The 17,750-nt window shown below is 43.1% G+C and overlaps 1 protein-coding gene across 3 annotated transcripts in view; it reads left to right on the forward strand.

Moving 5' to 3' along the window:
• Positions 1 to 602: 602 nt before the first annotated feature.
• The window catches only part of RAI14 (retinoic acid induced 14), a 140,117-nt gene continuing 122,969 nt past the window's right edge, over positions 603 to 17,750 (forward strand). For all 3 annotated transcript variants that reach the window (XM_063086595.1, XM_063086593.1, XM_063086594.1), the window contains exon 1: positions 603 to 861. The gene's annotated coding sequence lies outside the window, so the exon portion shown is untranslated. The remainder of the gene's footprint in view (positions 862 to 17,750) is intronic.

Raw genomic sequence — 17,750 nt, forward strand, 5'->3', positions numbered from 1 at the left:
AGGGCAGCGGAAGGGGACCTGGGCAGGGAGCCCCTACCCCTCTGCACCCAGACACTGCGTGCGGGGCCGTCCCACCTCGCTGTCGGCTCAGGCTGTGCATGTCTCCTCACCTGAGCACGGCAGGACTTGACGCCGGCAGTTCTGTCCTGCCACCTGATTGAGTGTTAGCAAACAGTCACTCCTACCGAGTGGTTCAGTCCAGAGCCTGTGAACGCATTCTAGTTTACTTTCTGTTCAGTAATTTTGGAAAATACAACCGATTTGATTCTGCTTAGAAGGGGCTTGGCTGAGTGAATTTAAAACACGTCCCACGACCACAAACGACTTTGGACGTTGACCAGAAATGAATACTACTTGGGATCTCACGGCTCCCAAACCCGGGGTTCAGAGCACGGGTGGTTTCCACGAACTCCAGATTAAGCTGATGAAACAGACCCCCGGACGCCCAGGGCGCGCGGGCGCGGGGTATGGGGCGGCGGCCCGGGCCAGGCGCGCGCCGAGCACCTCCCGCAGGTCCCGGCCGGGGAGCGGGGCCGGGTCACCTGACTTGCGGAATTTGGGGCCGCGCGGGGTGGAAGGGGAGGGGAACGGTTAGCACCTCCCTTCTGGCGCCCTCTGGATCCAGGTCGGCGGGGGCCGGCGCCCGGTGGCCACGTGGTGGTGCTGCCGCTGCCCCCGCCCCACCGGCCCAGCCCGGGAGCCGCGGCGCCCACTGACCCCCGCGGCGGGGGAGGAGGGGGACGGAGGCGCAGGAAGCCGAGCAGGAAGCGAGCCCGGCGGCCGCGTTTTCCTGGGGAAGCGGCGGGTGGGGTGGCGCAGCCAGCGGGGCCGGGGAGCCGCCGCCGCCGCCGCCTCGATGGGGTGAGTGAGCGGCGCCGAGAGTGGGGAGGCTCCCGGCGCGGGGTCTCGGGCGCCCGTCCCTGCCTTTGTGTCTGGGGCTCAGGCGAGGGAGGCGCTGGCGACGGCGCCCGGGCGGAGCAGCTGAGCGGGCTGGCGGCGAGGGTCCCGCCGCCGCTCCTTCGTCCACCGCCGGCCGCCCGCTGTCGCGAAGGGCAGATTGGAGGGCAAGAGGCAGAGGTGGACGCTGGGGACCGGGGTAGAGACGGAGGAGCCGGCCGAGTTAGGAGAAGGGGTCCCCCGCCGGCCCCCCGCGCCTCGCAGGCCGGCTGGGACAGGGCGCCGGGCCGGGGAATGAATGACCAGACCCCGGGAAGGCGTTCTGGGTGCGCCCTCGAGTCAGCAGCCTGTCCCACCTGCTTGGCCCGGCCCGGCGCCCCGTCCCCCCGGGGCCCTGCTGAACTTGGAGGGGCTGCGCAGGGAGGCGCGAGCGGGAGACTCCGGGTGGCTCCCGAGACCCGGGCTCTGCTATTGTTCATCTTCGTCTCCGGGGAGCCCTTCGGCTGGCCCCAGGGTCCAGGCGAGACCACTCTGGGCCTGTCACTGCTCCCTGGCCCCCACACCCTTGTCCCTTTCCCCGCCACAGCGCTGAGGAGGAGGGATGCTGGAGTTGGGGCAGACTCGGGGCAGCTGGGACTTCTGGAGGTCGGAGGAGGGGGAACGGGCGCCCCGCCACCTACCGCGACCCCTGCCCGGAGCGTGGTGTCCTCCTCAACCCACCTTCCTCCCTTCGCCGCTGCTTTGGGCAAGTTTATGTCCGCGGTTTAGTTTCCGCAGTTTGCAGGGTTCATCTGCTAACCCCTTGGGGCTTCGCATCCCCCTTCTGTGGAGGGGGCCTCAGAGCCTGGAGAGGCAACAGGCGGGACCAAGGCAGATGGAGCCCAGTGGAACGTGGAGGGGCCAGAAGTGACCTCACAGGGGCCCGAGCATGGGCTGTATATCCGGGCTCCCTTTTTTGTTTTCCAAGGAGCCCAGCTCCGTGCGACTTTATTTCTCCTGATGATTGGGGCAAATCTGCGGACTGAAGGCCGCTCACCTCGGACCAGCGGCTTCTCTCCCCTGCAGGCTCCCAGCTGATTTGCACGGGACTCCGTTTTCCTTCGGGGAGAGAATACCGAGCTGCCTGGGGAAGCACTGTCCGTTCTCTGGAGAATGTGATCTCGATGTGATCTCGCAAAGAGAGGAACTGGTTTTGCCCATTAGTAGGAAGGACTTAGAACTTAGCAGAAGATCATCTCAGCGAGGAAAGTCTCACCTTCTCGAGGTTTGAACAGAGTTGGAGGAGAGAGAGGGAACCAGAGAGGCTGGGTTTTGAGGGCCCTGTCACTTGTGTATCTGGGTGTTTTCTTACTGACGGGTATAATCTGATAATCTTTTTGTAATGATGCCTAACACGTGTGATTTTTTTCTCTTGGGCTTGTAAGCTGTCGATTTTATGTGAGGAAATATATCCAGTTCTTATTTTTTAATCCGTGCTTCCATAACATGGATTGGGAGAGACATTTCATGCTGGGCTGCCATGCACATGTCTTTTCCATTCACTGAGATGCTGCATTAATGAATTTATGGTATCATTTACGCTCCTTAGATTTGTGTCATGGTTTTAGGGGGGCGGCAGTGGTGGTGGTTATAACCCAGTTGAAAAATCTTATTACTGTTATCTGTGAATTGAATAAAAAGAATGGGTACTGAGCCTGTGAGCATTCAAGGGGGCTGGGGGGAGGATGATATAGTGTCTCCACCAGCTAGTAGTGTATCTGACAATGAAATTCTGTCTCTAGACTGTTCGTTCTCTAAGCATCTTTGAGGCAGGTGCACCTACTATCACCCAGACTTTAAAGGTGAAGAAACTGAGATTTGGAGGTTAAGGACAACTGGGCCTTGAAGTGTTTTTTTTTTTTTTTTTTTTTTTCTGGGCCTTGAAGTTAATAGAATGTGATGGAAAACTTTTGTCTTTCCCTTCCTTCCAAAAAACAAATTAATATGAAATATTTTAAACATACATAAAATTATAGTAAGGCATCCATTTTTCTACAACCTAAGTTTAAGAGATGCTAATATTTCCATACTTGCTTCATATCCCCCAGGAACCCCCAAAATAAACTGTAACAAATATTTTATCCATCCTTTCTTCTCTGCCTCCATCCTCAGGTAACCAGTAATATAAAGTTATTACATATAGTTCCAAAGTATGTTTTGGTACTTCTATATTTTACATGTTCACAAAAAATATATGTGAGTTTGTGTGTTTAACATTTTACATAATGGCATATTTCTATATACACACAGCTTGCATTTTTTTTAACTTATTATGTTTTTGAGATACATGTAGCTCTTTATTAACTTTAGCTGCTACAGAGAATTCTACTGTATGAATAAATTATAGTATACTCATTCCCTTGCCAAGAGAAAATTAGAGAGTTGCCAGTTTTTTACTGTTTCAGGCACTTTTTCTGCTGAAGGACAGTCTGTTTCCACTTTTTTGCTATAGCAAACAGTGGTACAGTAAACATTCAGAGACATGTTTCTTTGTGCACAGATTTCTCTGTTACACGCCTATACAATTATTTGCTGGATAGTGAGGTCTAGGTGATACTGCATTTCTTATTTCATTCGTTCCTCAATAAATATTCAGAGTGTATGTAGGGTCTCTCTTGGCTATCTGTTGTATGAGAAATTGATCACTTTTAAACTCTAAGATTACATTATTTGGCTGGATTTTTTTTTTTCCAACTCTTTTTTAAATAAGAAAAGTGCTTCATTATAAAATTGAAGCATGAGATAAAACTGTGGTGCAGAGTTTGGAATACTTGTTCTGGAGCCTTTTCTTGGTGAGATACTGCTTGTGTGACAGATTACTCACTTGACCTCCTCTTCCTCATTTCTTCCTTGGTAAGGTTAAGGGGTTTGTTTGAGTAAGCATTTACAAAGGCATGTTCCTGCTCTAAGAGTTTATGAAAATGTGACTGTGTTAGTGACACATTTTGCCACCTGATGGTAACCGCTTAAACTGGAATGTGTTTAAGGTATTTAAACACTTCGGCTTCCTCACTATTCCTTCAAATTGCCAGGTGCATTCCTGCCTAAGAACTTTGCATTTGCTGTTCCCACTGCCTGGAGAGCTCTTCTAGATGTCTACACAGTTGTGCCTTTGGCCCTCCAGGTGTTTACACAGACAACCCCTTCCCAGCAGACCTTTCCTGGCTGTCCCCTTCTGGTACACCCTGCAACCTCTTCCCTGATTTATTTTCCTCCAAGGTGCTTATCGCCTTCTAGCTTGCCATATATTTTAGTTTATAATAGTATTGTCTGTCTTTCCATATTAGAACATAAGCTCCATTAAGGCAGAGGTTTTGATCCTCTTGTTCACTGTTGTATCTCTAATGTCTAGAACAATGTTGACACATAGCAGGTACTCAAATATTTGATGAAGGAATGAGTAGAATACTATTTGTTGTGATTTTTTACTAGGAATTTCTCATTTAGCACATATTAGATATACTAAATGGTGCTGCTTGTTCCATGGCTGTAATTGAGTATCCCACATGCCATATGTACAAATTCCATCAGGATTAAAAAAAAAAAAAGTCTTATAAAGAAACCACTCTATTTAAATCCATGTGATTTATCCCACAAAGCACTTTAGATTTTTTTCTCCCAACATTTTCCTAAACCTGAATTCAGAGGAAAGCATAAGTAACATGATGCTCAGTAGCACACCCACCTTTCCTTGTCTTAATAACCCAGTTTTCCTGTGTTACAAATGTGCAAGCTGCAGAACCAAGGGGAGCTCACTCTCTAGTCTACACAGCATCTGAACAGAGAGGTTGGCAGTCATCTCAGGCAACACCAACCACACTGAACTTCTAAGAACAGAAAAGTCTATTTTTCTGCATTGCTGCGGAGGGTATACTCATGGTTGCCTTAATGCCTTCATCTATGAGATTTTTGGTGGGGGAGAATGTATTTTTCATGATGGAGGGAAAATGATGCCCTCAATCTGAAGATGAGGTACCTAGAAATGTTCTAAGAACTGTCACATAGTAAAATACTCAGTTCATGGCACAGAAGATATTCGCCGTTACAGTGCAGTGTACTATTTTGCCAGAAGCCAGCTGAATTTTCTCTACCTTGCATGATGAGTATAGAAGTTGACAAAACAGAGCTAAATATATCAAAGGCCTCTTGGGTAACTTTTAAGCGGGTAATAGGGAAAAAGAGTCTAGATTTTTTTTCCAGTTAACTATATTGGTAAATGCTACTGATGGTATCCTTAAAAAATATCTCCAGCGTATTGAAGTATGTACGATTTTATCCTTTATAATAAAATGAGTGAAAGAAATCAGTGTATTATGGATCCAGATAGGGTTAGTTAACCTTCAAGCTGAAAACCCTAAATATAGAATTATATGATTATTATTAAAATACCACATGATTTAAAGAGATTTCTTGTCTTTGATTTATAGTTACCCATGAACTGAAAAGTACAAGTGGTTCAAAAAAAGTTAGAGAAAAATTGTTCATCAAATGCCAATTTCTCAGCTCCAGCCATCTACAATGAACAAAAAATGAGTCCCATCTTTGATATCAGACTCACGAATAGGTATCAGTAAATTTAGTCAATATTTTAAAAAGTAACTTTACTGACTTAACCAAATGTGTTTAAAAACAAAACAAAACATTCCTGTTTGATTGAAGGAAGTGTACCTCTTTCTTCAACTTTATATTCTGTGCCCAGTAGAGTATCTCTCACATAGTAATTGACTAATGTTTAGTGAACTACACACGCATGCAGGTCATGAATCCCCTCTTGGTGATCACCAGATACAGAGCTGTCCTCAACTAGAAGCAAATTTAAACAATAACCAAAAGGCAGAAGAGTGCCAAGTGCAAGCCGAAGTTCAGAAGACGTGAAAACCACCTTCCTCCCTGTCTGCTTTTTGGGGAAGTTTGTGCATTGTGTCTTGACTGCGTCACCAGTGGGTTTTTGCAATAGATCTCACCCACCTAACCTTACCTGTGATTTAGTCCAGTCCCTTCTGTAGTAAATGGTGTTCACTGGAAATTACAGTGTCTTGCCATGTAATTCCACAGCAACTGGTTACTCCTGGGCAAAGAAAAACTTTGGGAGTTCACCATATGTTCATCCCTGCTTCTATATAGAATCTAATTGTGAGAAAAGTTGGCTGTAGCCCAAGAACCTTATTGTATAGTGGAAGAAAATACATGGGCTCTTTTCTTATTTTTTCCTTAAATTGACATTTCATGAATACCAAAGATTTTTATCAAGTTACCTGACCTAAGCAATTGATCATCTACTGTATTAATTTCCCTCTAATCATTTATTAGAATACCTTTTTAAGCCTCAATTTAATTTTTCTTAGCTCTGTTGGGTATTACTATTGATAGGAGTAATAGCAGTTTTATCTGTAATTTTTTTGTTTATCATTTCTAGATGAATTCAGTTTGCTTAATCTAGAATGTTTTCTTTTTCTGTTTAAAGAGCTAAATAACTCTAAAGTTGACAACAGCAGCAGCATCTACCTCTGCTTACTTTCACTACATTTATTCAGTTCTTTTGCTGGCTGAAGTGGTAGAAACACAGCCAGAAAAGAAAACTCTGGCAGAATTCTCTGGTAGGGAATAGAAGGCCTGAGAAGTTCCTTGGCAGTAGGGTGGGACAGGATAAAGTGTTTTCCTCACAGGGGAATCCATTTTGCAAACCAAGGAGACCATCTAGCAATGATTCTTAAACAGTTTTGAGTCATAGATGGACACTTGCAAGTCTGATGCAGGTTTTGGACCATTTTTCCTTGGGGAAAATTTACTTATATACATGGTGCTATTCATGCTGCATTCATAATCTTTTATCACTTTTAAGAGGTTCATGGAACTTTCTGCCCTATGACCATTTATGAACCTCTTTGGAATCCCCAGGTTAAGAACCAAAGGTCTATTGAAGGTACCTAGAAAACCTTATTGCATTTATCTTGTTTACTTTTAACAGCCACCTCAGAGTACAATTATGAGGAATCTGTTTTCTATCATGTGGCACTATCCCCCAGGACCATTTGAAAACCTATTATACATGAGCAAAAAGTAATAATTGTAGGTTTTATACCCTCAATGGAAAACTGATCACCAGTTGCTATGCCAATCAGTTTACATGCTGTTGACCATTTTAAGGAACTATTTCTATTAGACACAATAAAATGTTATTTAAAAGGCGAAAGATTTATACGATCTGAAGAGAAACCAGAGTATAATAAAATGTTATTTAAAAGTAATAAAAAAATGTGGCTTTGTAGTATGCTTATTTCACAGAGACCTGCAGAATTCTAAGGATGGGTCTTAAGCTTCTCACCCCAAGGGCAACATAAGGCTTGGTTTGGAGTCAGGCCTGCACTGTCTCCTGCTTTGCAGGTGGCAGCTGTTCCCTGGCTTTGCTGTTGCAGGAGGGCACTGAGATGTCTTGGGTCCCCTCCTGACACCACTCTTAAGCTTACAGGATAGGCCTTTGACTGCTCAGCCCCCTGGGGAAATAGCGCCACTAGTTCTGATGTGCCTTTGTTGTCCTGGCCTCCCAACCTGGTGGGGCTCTGTCACTGGGGACCCAAGGAAGACAGGCCCGCGTCTCCTTCGTGGGGACTTGACCCTCAGGCGGAAGCCTGCTCTTCCAGAGGGAGCATCCTTCTGTGGGAAGTCACAGACACCAGAGGGTGGTACTGCCATTGCCTTCCACACTCAGAACTTCTGTCTGTGTCCACCTGCGGAGACATCCTCAAACCATGTCAGTCAAAAATTAGACAAAAAAGGATGCTGACCTGCCTGTAACAGAGGATGCCTGACGGAAGCTCTTTCCACAAGTCAGTCTAGTTGATTTGAGCACCTCCTCTGCGACAGGTGCTTTGCTGCAGACTGTCAGTGAATAAGGGCACAGCTGGTCTTACTCACTGTCAGATCTCCCATGAGCGATAGTGTTGATGGAGTAATTGAGTGTTTGAAGATCCCTGGGTGAGTGACGAGCCCTGCCCTCATGAGCTTTGGGTTTTGACCAGGTTAAGACATGTTCACAGTCAGCTACAGTGCAAGGTGGACTAGTGGTTGGAATGGGGCAGTGGGGAGAATTCATTTTTCAGATGAGGTCGAGGCCTAGAGAAGTGAAAATGACCCCTTGGAAAGTGACAGTTCACAAGTGACAGAGCTAGACGTGACCTTAGTTCTGGCTGCTCACAGCACTGGGCTCCTAAACATTGTAATTTTCTGTTATCTCAGAGGTAGACATGACCTTGGGAGTCCTATCGGTAGCTAATTATAATTGTCGTAAATGAAGGAGACTTGTGTAGACTTGGACATGGTGAAGAAGAGAGAGAAAATTGGGAGTCCCAGGTAAGGCGAATGGCATTGAGCAGCGGCATGAAGGTCAGAAAAGGTGGGCGCCCCAGGCCCTCAGCACCTGCTGAGTGAGAATCACATACACAAATGCATTTGTCAGGCATTGTCAGTGAGTTAACAGAGTCTGTGCTGAGTCTCTTAATTTGACAAGAATGCTCGTGTATTTGAACATCTTCTCCCATGGAAGTTGTCACACTGGTGACAATCATTTTTCAAAAACAAACGGGAGTACTAACTTGCATTGCTGAGAGAAGCAGCTGACGTACAATGGACTCTTCTCAGCCACCCAGAGACAGGAACTTGTGAGCCAAGATGTTCAAAGACAACGGGGTGCATTTTCTTTCCTCCTTATGAAAGGCAGCCAGTAGGAAAATATAAGGTAGGGCCCAGCCACACACGTATGCCAGGGCCCCAGGAGGGTTCAGTGTGCTTCACTGAATCCTGTCAGGAGGACAAGCACCGGGCAAGTGCTGAGTATTCTACCATCTCTCCCAGAGAATTTCAGGCCCAGTCCACATTCATCATGGGTGCAAGTTGATTTCAATGCTCGCAGAAACTTCTTGGGTCTTTATTTAAAGAAGAAAAAAAAATCTTAGATTTTCTTTGGGACTGATAATTTTTTTTTGAAAGAAAAAAATTCATATTTCCTTCCCATGAACTTTTTTTTAAATTGGAAGATAATTATTCAAAATATGGGCATAGAAATTATAGTCAATATCCATATACCTACCATCCAGGCTTTCCCTGGAGTTTTGTGTTTTTTCTGTTTTGTTTTCAGAAAAACTCATTTCTGCCACTAACCTTGTATATATTTCCCCTCAGTAATCTTGATAAATTCCTGAGTAATTAGATTCTTTGCTGTATAACTTTATGCAGTGCTGGGTGTGCTGTTTATTTGCTTTTTCTGTTGCTCTTCGTCTAAAGTTTCTAAAAGAATGGGACAGGCATACAGACTGCAGTGATTTCTTCCAAATGACACCTATCCCAAGCCTGTCCTTTGGCCAGTCTGTTGACGGCTGAGCTACTGTTGGTGCCTTGTTTGGCATCCTGCTTGCTTTCTTCCTCTCCTTTAAAACAACCCCTGATTATTTTAAGTGCATACCCCCTAGAACAAAGAGCGTTTGATTCTCATTACTTTGAAAGTGGGTGTTAGTATTCACTGTGGCAAAAGAAACAATAGTTGCAGCTCACCCTATCCTGGTGATATCTGCTGCAGGCTGCAGTGGCAGCCTGCTGGGCTGTGGGTGCCTTTGTGTGCAGCTTCCAGAACAAGTATCACCTGCACTCACCTGCCCCATTCTTGTCTCGTTGGGTGACATTTTTTAGGATTCCACTTTTATTATAGTAGTGCTTTCTGTTGTCCTCAAGAATTGCTGTATTTCTTTTTCTTTCTTTCTTTCTTTTTTTTTTTTTATAGCTAGGAGAGTGTTGTTGTATAGGGTAGAATAATTTCTTAAGGATCAGAAATGTCCTAATGATAGGGAAGTATCTAAGTAACTAGATGTTCTGCTTTTCCAAATTGTTGGCAAAACATGGAAACCTCCACCCCAATCTGTACTTTGTCAGCTCAACTAAGTGTAAAAATAGCCATTTCACTTGTCTATAATTATCTTTACATTTTCTCCATTATTGACCTTGTATCTTTAGCAAAGCTCTCTGGAAAAGTATTTGTTGACTCATGAGTGCAGTAAAATTATTCATTTAGCATCTGCTCCACATATGAGAAGGACAAAGAAATAAAGATGCTGTCTTTCCCTTGAGTGAGACAGGCATGTATGAATGAGGACCAACAGCCAGAAGGAATGATGCCTTTTGCAAATTGGTCCGTTCAGACTTCCTAGAGGGAGCTCTGTATGTGCCAGCAGCTGTTCTGAGGGCTGTTCCATCAGGCAGCTGATTTTCTTAAGTACTAAAAAGGTTTCTCTGTTGACCAGACTCTTATTATTAGTGTCATCTAATATGCAGCCTGGTGTCATGTCTTGGGCTTAGAAGTTGAACCTCGTTTAAATCTAGCCTCCTCCATTTATAAACTGCCACTTTGGCCAAATAAACTTAATGGACAGCAATTTCCTAATCTGGAAGCTGGGAATAATTAATAACAATAGCATCTAATTCTGAAGTAGTTGTGAGCATTAGATGCGATAATACTCATTTATAATAAAATAATTAAATAAAATTTTGCAAAATAATCATTTAAGTAAATGATAGCTGTTGTTGCTATTATTATCTTTGGTAATGTTATGTTCTTTATCAGCCTACCTTTAAAGAACTGATATGTTGGCCGACATGATTATTCCTGCCATTATAATCTATGGCAATAAAGAGGGTTTGTCCTGTAAGTTATTGGAAAACATGTGCCTTGCATCTTCTATGTAGTTTGCAACTATGTTTCTCTGTATTATCATTTCCTTTTAGTCCTTCTATTATTATATCATTATATGAAAAATGTGAAGATGTAGTTCCTTTATTAGTGACCAGTCTTATCCAAATTACATTAACAAGTTCCTCAGTCTCACCAAAGGACTTATCTTGCTTCAGCCATAATCTAGACACAGAGCAGTAAAGTCTTGGTTTAATTGAGGATTGGTGGTACTTCGCATGAAGCAATGATGAAGTTCAATTCCCTGTTGAATTTTTTGGAAAATTGTCCACCTGTTGATAGAGAAAAATATAGACATGTTTTCTGCATAGTGCATAAAGTATATAACAGGGTAATAGTTGAATTTGCATGGACTAAGAGTTCATCAATCTTTTTTTTTTTTCTGAAAGTTCAACATATTGTTGTGGTCTTTTCTTTCTTTCTTTTCTTTGGTCCTTCCTTCTTCCCTTTTTCCCTCCTTTCTTCTTTCCCTCCCTCCCTCCCTCCCTCCCTCCCTCATCAATCTTGAGTGAAATAAAATTGTTGGCTAATTATTCCTTCTCCTCTATGCAGCAGATTAAATCTTCTAAACTACAACTTTCCGTTATTTTTTTTTAACCATTAACTTGTAGTATTTACTAGATCTGAGTTTTGTGATCTTATGATAGTAAGGGAATGCTAAAGCTGGTAGCATACACTTTCTGCTTAGTTTTATGCCTGCCTTGTTAGTAATAAGGTGCTATTATTTTCATAGTCATTGAAGGGAAAATCTAAATCATCACTAACAGAAATGCAAGCAAGCCACAATTACAGGCCGCATAGATAATTTTAAATTTTCTAGTCACCCCAGTGAAAAAAGAAAAAGAACTAGATGTGGTGGTGTGCACCTGTAGTCTCAACCACATGGGAGGCTGAGGCTGAAGGGTCACTTGAGGCTAGGAGTTCTGGGCTGTAGTACGTTATGCCCATTGGATGTCTGCACCAAATTTGGCATCGTTGTGGTGACTCCTGGGAGCAGGGGGACCACCAGGTTGCTTAAGGAAGAGTGAATTGGCCCAGGTTGGAAATGGAGCAGGTCAAAACTCCTTTGCTGATAAATAGTGGGGTCGCACCTGTGAATAGCCACTGCAATCCAGCTTGGGCAACGTAACGAGACCCTGTCTCTATAAAAAATAAAATAAAATAAATTAAATAAAAAGAAACAGATGAAATTAATTTTAATAATTTATTTTCCTTAATATATCCAAAATATTAGCATTTCCAACATGAAATCAATATAAAACTTATTAATGATGTAGTTGACATTTTTTTCCCCTAGTAAGTCTTTGAAATTTGTTGTGTATTTTTCATTTACAGTTCATCTCAATTTGAACTAGTCACATTTCAAATGCTCAGTAGCCACATGTGGCTAATGGCTACGGTATTGGATAGCACTGGTCTTAGTAATATGTATTCTTATGGATCCTGTAACATCAGCACCACCTGGCACCTGAATGCCCTCAATAAACACATTTGATTAAACTTCCCTGTGTCTTTACCCAGTTATCTAGGATTTTGCCTTGAGTTTCAAGCATTTCTTTAGAGAAGTACAATAATTTCATCATAAACTGATTATATAGAGTGTAATGAACATTTGAGTTTTTGGTTTACAAATTTATATCACTGCTTTTGTGCAAGGCATTCATCTGTATAGACTTTTTTTTTTTTTCTAAACAGTAAGGCTGGTTTTGTAGGCAGGGGTTATGTTTGAGCCATGTTTCTATATTACCTGTGTACTTGGCTCGTAGTTGGTATTCAGTGTACGTGACATAAGCAAGACACTATAGATTTCTTATCTTTCCTCTAAAATTGCACGTTCTTGAGTAGCCATGATATTTTTACGGTGTAAACCCTAATAGCATTAGGTATGTAGGTTTATGGATATGCGTGTATGCGTGGAGGGACCATATTCAGTCTCTGTTACTTTCCCCACCCTTCACATTAATGCTGTTTGCTTTTCATGCCTAAACATGAAAAGCAGTCAAAAATGGAAAAATAGAAGGTTCAGGGTTCAGTTAATGGGAGTTTGTCTTCACCAGGCAGGTGGTTCTAGGCCCCCATGACACAGGCATGGACCAGCCTGCAGCTTCTAATGGAGAAAGGTCTGAAAGGCTTTTCCATTTGCACTGCCAGGGCAGTAGTGTGGCAAATCCAGGTGGGCATGACCCCCAGGAGTGATGCCTTGAGGCTGGAGCCACTGTGTTAGGCTTCTCTTCCAGTTGTCTTGTTTAGAATAAATTAGCATGAGGAACAGTGTGTTTATATGTCATGTCTTCACTATTCAAGGATTAACTGTTCAGGGCATTATCACTGGGCCTTGAGGCCTCCTGGTCCAGCTGAGCCCCAGGCCCCATCTCACCCCCATACCCCAGAGCGACTTTCCCAATGTCTATCCCTTTCTTGTTCCCTCCTGTCATAAAGGTTTTCCTGTTCATCCTTAGCCTCAGCTCTAGAAACAGCTTCCCTGTTTCCCACCTTTGTATCCCTTCAGCTCTGTGGAGCCAAGTCCCCGGGGAGCAGAGGAGATAACGTCCACCCCACGGGCAGCCTAGGGCCCAAGCCCATCTCTAGGCCCCCAGTGCTAGTCCCACTTAGACCCAGCTGGTGCAGTGACTTTTTTCTTGCAAGAGTTTAAAAATAGTCTAATGTGATTCATTTCCAGTTAATTGTGATTGTTTTTATTGTTGACCTGGTTTTTGTGGGAGAGCCAAGGAGCAGTACTTAACTTTCAGAATGGAAACAGTCCGGAAGATCTATAGTTGGGTTGTTGGCAAGGTCTTCTGAGGTGATTGTACCTCTGTTAGAGGCAGGTAATGAATGGAGTACTTAGTGGGGGTGTTGGGTGGGGGTTGCGGGCGAGGGCATGGGACAGAACACATCAGGGAGCAGCTAATAGCCAAAGAAATGAATGATGAATATGCCCTTCCTCACCTACAGGTTCACCTCACCTCACCTTCCTCACTTGTAGGTTATCCCATTGTATTCATTCATTAGACTCTAGGAAGTGTATATTTCACTTCTGTGGGTTCATGAAGTAAATTTAGCTACTGACTTCAGAAGTGGGCTGAACAGACAGATATGCAAGCTGCAACTGTGCTGACAAAGTTGAAGGCATCTCTTTTACTGCTGTGTCTGAGATGACAGGCTGAATACAGATGAGTAGGTGAGAGGGCACCGAAGTGTTTGTCAGTACTCTTAGGTTGCAAGTGACAGAAATCCAACCTGCACTAGCTTGGGCTAAAAGGTTTATGAGACCCCAAATCCTGTGCTAAAAGGGTGTGGCTCTAGCAGGGCCTCGGGGTTCCCTCTCTCAAACCAGCTTTCTGCACAGGTCTAGAACTGGGTCTTCGGTGCCAGGCTTGGATTGCCTAGTTTCCCCATCAGAGAGGAAACGCTCCCCTCCCCTCCCCCAATCTCAAAATCCCAGAGAGAGTCTCCTAATAGCCCTGATGAGGACACATTCCCCTCTCCAGGAGAGCAGCTTACTGCCAGAATGACCTGGTTGGAGTGCAGAGGGAGAGTAGGAGAAGAAGGCTGACCCTGCTGAGCAAACCCGACATCACAGATCCACTACGGCAGGACAGGTAACATGCTAAAGAAAATGAAGAGGACTGCCTTCATGCGAGCAAACACCCCGCTCTGTTGGGCCGGAGATGAGGAACATCCTGTTTTGGATACACAATGTTCAAATGATGTCCAAACACGATAGTTGGGGCAGCAGAAGTAATTTTTTGTGCTCTCCGTCCACTCCTTTACTACTGCCCCTAGGGCGACAGAATTTACAGAATCTATTTTATTTAACTTATTTATGTATCTCTTATTCTGAAAAGTACTTAAAACACTGGATAATTGGGTAAAGAGATTCAGTAGGCCAAGTGGAACCACTGCAATTATTGTAAATGGCATTTCCAATATTGCAGAATGTGGAGAGTCCATGTTATCCTTATTTTGAAACTGAGTCAAAGAACCGATGAAATATGCGGTAAGCCAACTTTTGGCAATGAAATCTTTCTAGAGTAAAAACAGATTAAATATAACCATGAAGAGAGCCTGTCCTCTCACTTACTCTAAAGATATTTTTCATAACTTTGCATATGGACCTCCTTTTAACATTTTGCCTTTGATCTTTTTAAAAACAGCTTCACTGAGGCATAATTTACATTTTGTAACTTGCACCAATTTTAGTATACAATTCAGTGACTTTTAGTAAATTTACAGAGTTGTGTAACAATCACCGCAATCCAGGCTTAGAACATTTCCCTCATCCTAGAGATTACTCATGCCATTTGCAATCGCTCCTGTTACCATTGCCAGCCCTAGACAACCACTAATCTACTTTTCATCTCCATGAATTTGCCTCTTCTAGACATGTCATAGAAATGGAATCAGACAATATGTGGTCTTTTGTGTCTGACTTTCATTTAGCTTAATGCTTTTGAGCTCTATCCATGGATCAGTATTTCATTCCTTTATTGCTGAATAGTATTTTGTTATATAGAAATGTCACAGTTTGTCTACCTAGTTGACAGACACTTCAGTGTTTTCACTTTTTTGCATTTATGAATACTGCTGCTGTAAACATTCATGTACAAGTCTTTGTGTGGACATGTTTTTATTGCTGTTGGCTAGATACATAGTAATGGAAGTGCTGTGTCATAGGGTAAATTTATATTTAACTTTTAAAGAAACTGCCAAATTGCTTTCCACATGGCTCTACCATTTTGCATTTTCACCAGTAATGTTTGAGGATTGGACCTGTATTTTTAAGCTTGATGAGTTCTCTTGGGTTTTAGGATGGGTGAAACTCAAGGAATGGACTTTGGAGGAAGAAGCTGAGGAACTTACCCATGCATAGATGTGTACACCTTGCCATTTGGGTTTGTCACTAGGGATGTGCAGGGCAGTTGTTCCGTTGAGATGTGAACACAGTTGTGTATTTAGCAGGTGAGTGTCAAAAGATGAGAAACATAGAATAGAGAAGGCGTTTTAGAGATCATCTAAAAAATAACCTCAGCATAAGAGATAATTGCATGTAGTTTCTAAGTCCTAGAATGATCTTTATATTCCAGAAGTAGTTTGTTTTGATTAAGCCCATGATTTTCAAATTGGATGGATTTAGGGCAGGAGGTAACCCTGGGACTTTTCTTTGGTCAGCTCATTGGAGCATGTGAGTAGCAGATTTGACAGACCAAATAGCAATGTTGCCAAAGCTATGGCCAATTTTGTATCAGTGCCACTGGCTCTGGCTGATTCATGGACTGAGATTAGCTCTGGTTGATGGCAGGTTTTATTTTCAAAGAAGAATGATATATTTGTTTCTCAAGAGAAATGTCATCCCTGGATAAAGGCAAGTTGTGAATATAGGGAGATTAATGTTCTCAAGAGAGTTTTACTACACAATTATTATGATACAGTATCTGAATGACATTTATGGCTGAAAAAGAATGTGGTCATTTACTATCTTGGAAAAAGAATGTGAGATATTAGAGTATTTTAGAAAGGATTCATTGCCAAAATTAAACTATTGCTATGTCTTTTTTTTTTTTTCTAACTTCTGTATCATTTGGGCAATCTTTTAACAAACCTGTACCTTAGTTAATTCATAAAAGAGATAACATATATGAAAGCACTTAGCCCATAATTAATACTCAGAATTTGCTTGTTTGTTTACTTATTGTCATTCATTCATACGTGTCTGGTTTTCTGAATAAATAAAACATAAGATATAATCATAAAGCTGCTTTGTTTTGTGTCCCACTGTCTGAAAGTTATTCAGTGCAGTTAGTATATTGCTTGCCTCTGGATGAAATCTGTGACTTTTCTGATTATTCTTACATTAAAAAAAAGTTCTACAATCAATTTCAACTGTTCAATACTCTCAATCCAGAACTTAGAATGTTCAGTTTTAAATAATGATAAGAAGTTGAACTTGAATTGAAGTTAATACCTTTCCCTTTTCTCTTTTTTTCCTCTTTCCCTCTGCTGCCCTGCCTCCTCGTCTTCCCATCATGTTTGTGATCCCTCTGGGGCTCCCTCTAGGGTAAAACTGGGGATAGGATGGGGGAAGATGAGAACCAAGAAGGACAGGAAAGCTCTTCCTTGATTGGTACTACAGCAAGATGGTGCCACGCTCTCTGAGTCTGACCGGTGTTTTGAGTTGACTTTTACTCTCAGGCTCTTTGTGAGTGTGTTATGGGCTGGATGGTGTCTCCCCGAAACTCATACATTGAAGTCCTAACCCCTAGTACCTCAGAATGTAATTTTATTTGGAGATAGGACCTTTAAAGATGTAATTAACGTTAAAGAAGGTCATGTGGGTTGGCCCTAATCTGATATGAATCGTGTCCTCATAATAAAAAGAGATTAGGATATGGACACACACACAGGAAGACCACGTAAAAACAAAGGGAGACGATGTCATCTACATGCCAAGGAAAGAAGCCTCAGAAGGAAACCAACTCTGTTGACACCTTGATCTTGGACTTCTGGCCTCCAGAACTGTGAGAAAATAAATTTCTGTTGTTTAAGCCTCCCATTCTGTGGCATCCCTAGGAAACCAATATAGGGGCCTTTGGGGATCCTTCTCTCCTTGCTCTTCTCCTGGACCATCACTGGGACCTCTCCGCTGCAATTCCTTGATGGTGGTAGTATACATGCCTTTGGTTTGTTGCTTCTCTACCAGGGAATCAGCTTCTCTCTGCCCTTGTCATCCTTACAATCCACCCTATTACGCAGGATCTAAGACAATCTGCTACCCTCCTGGTCCTTAGGAAACACAATTCTGTGTGCAAATAAACTCCAGCATTCAGGCTGATCACAACACAGCAGCATCCTCTCCTTTATTCTCATTTCTGAAGCATTGTCCAGTTTCTCTTCCACCTTTTAAATTTTCCAGGTGTGGATTAGGCACCCATCCAATCCCTAAGTGGTCCTGTAAGCCTCTTTCATGAAGCTGAGCAGGCATTGTGGGAATCACTGCATAGTTCTCTCCAAAGAAAGATCCTCCCCCAATCTCTACACACTCTGACTCTTCTAGACTCTGGATGCAAGTAAGAAGTTC

Source organism: Cynocephalus volans, chromosome 2, assembly GCF_027409185.1.
Source record: "Cynocephalus volans isolate mCynVol1 chromosome 2, mCynVol1.pri, whole genome shotgun sequence".
Taxonomy (NCBI): Eukaryota; Metazoa; Chordata; class Mammalia; order Dermoptera; family Cynocephalidae; genus Cynocephalus; species Cynocephalus volans.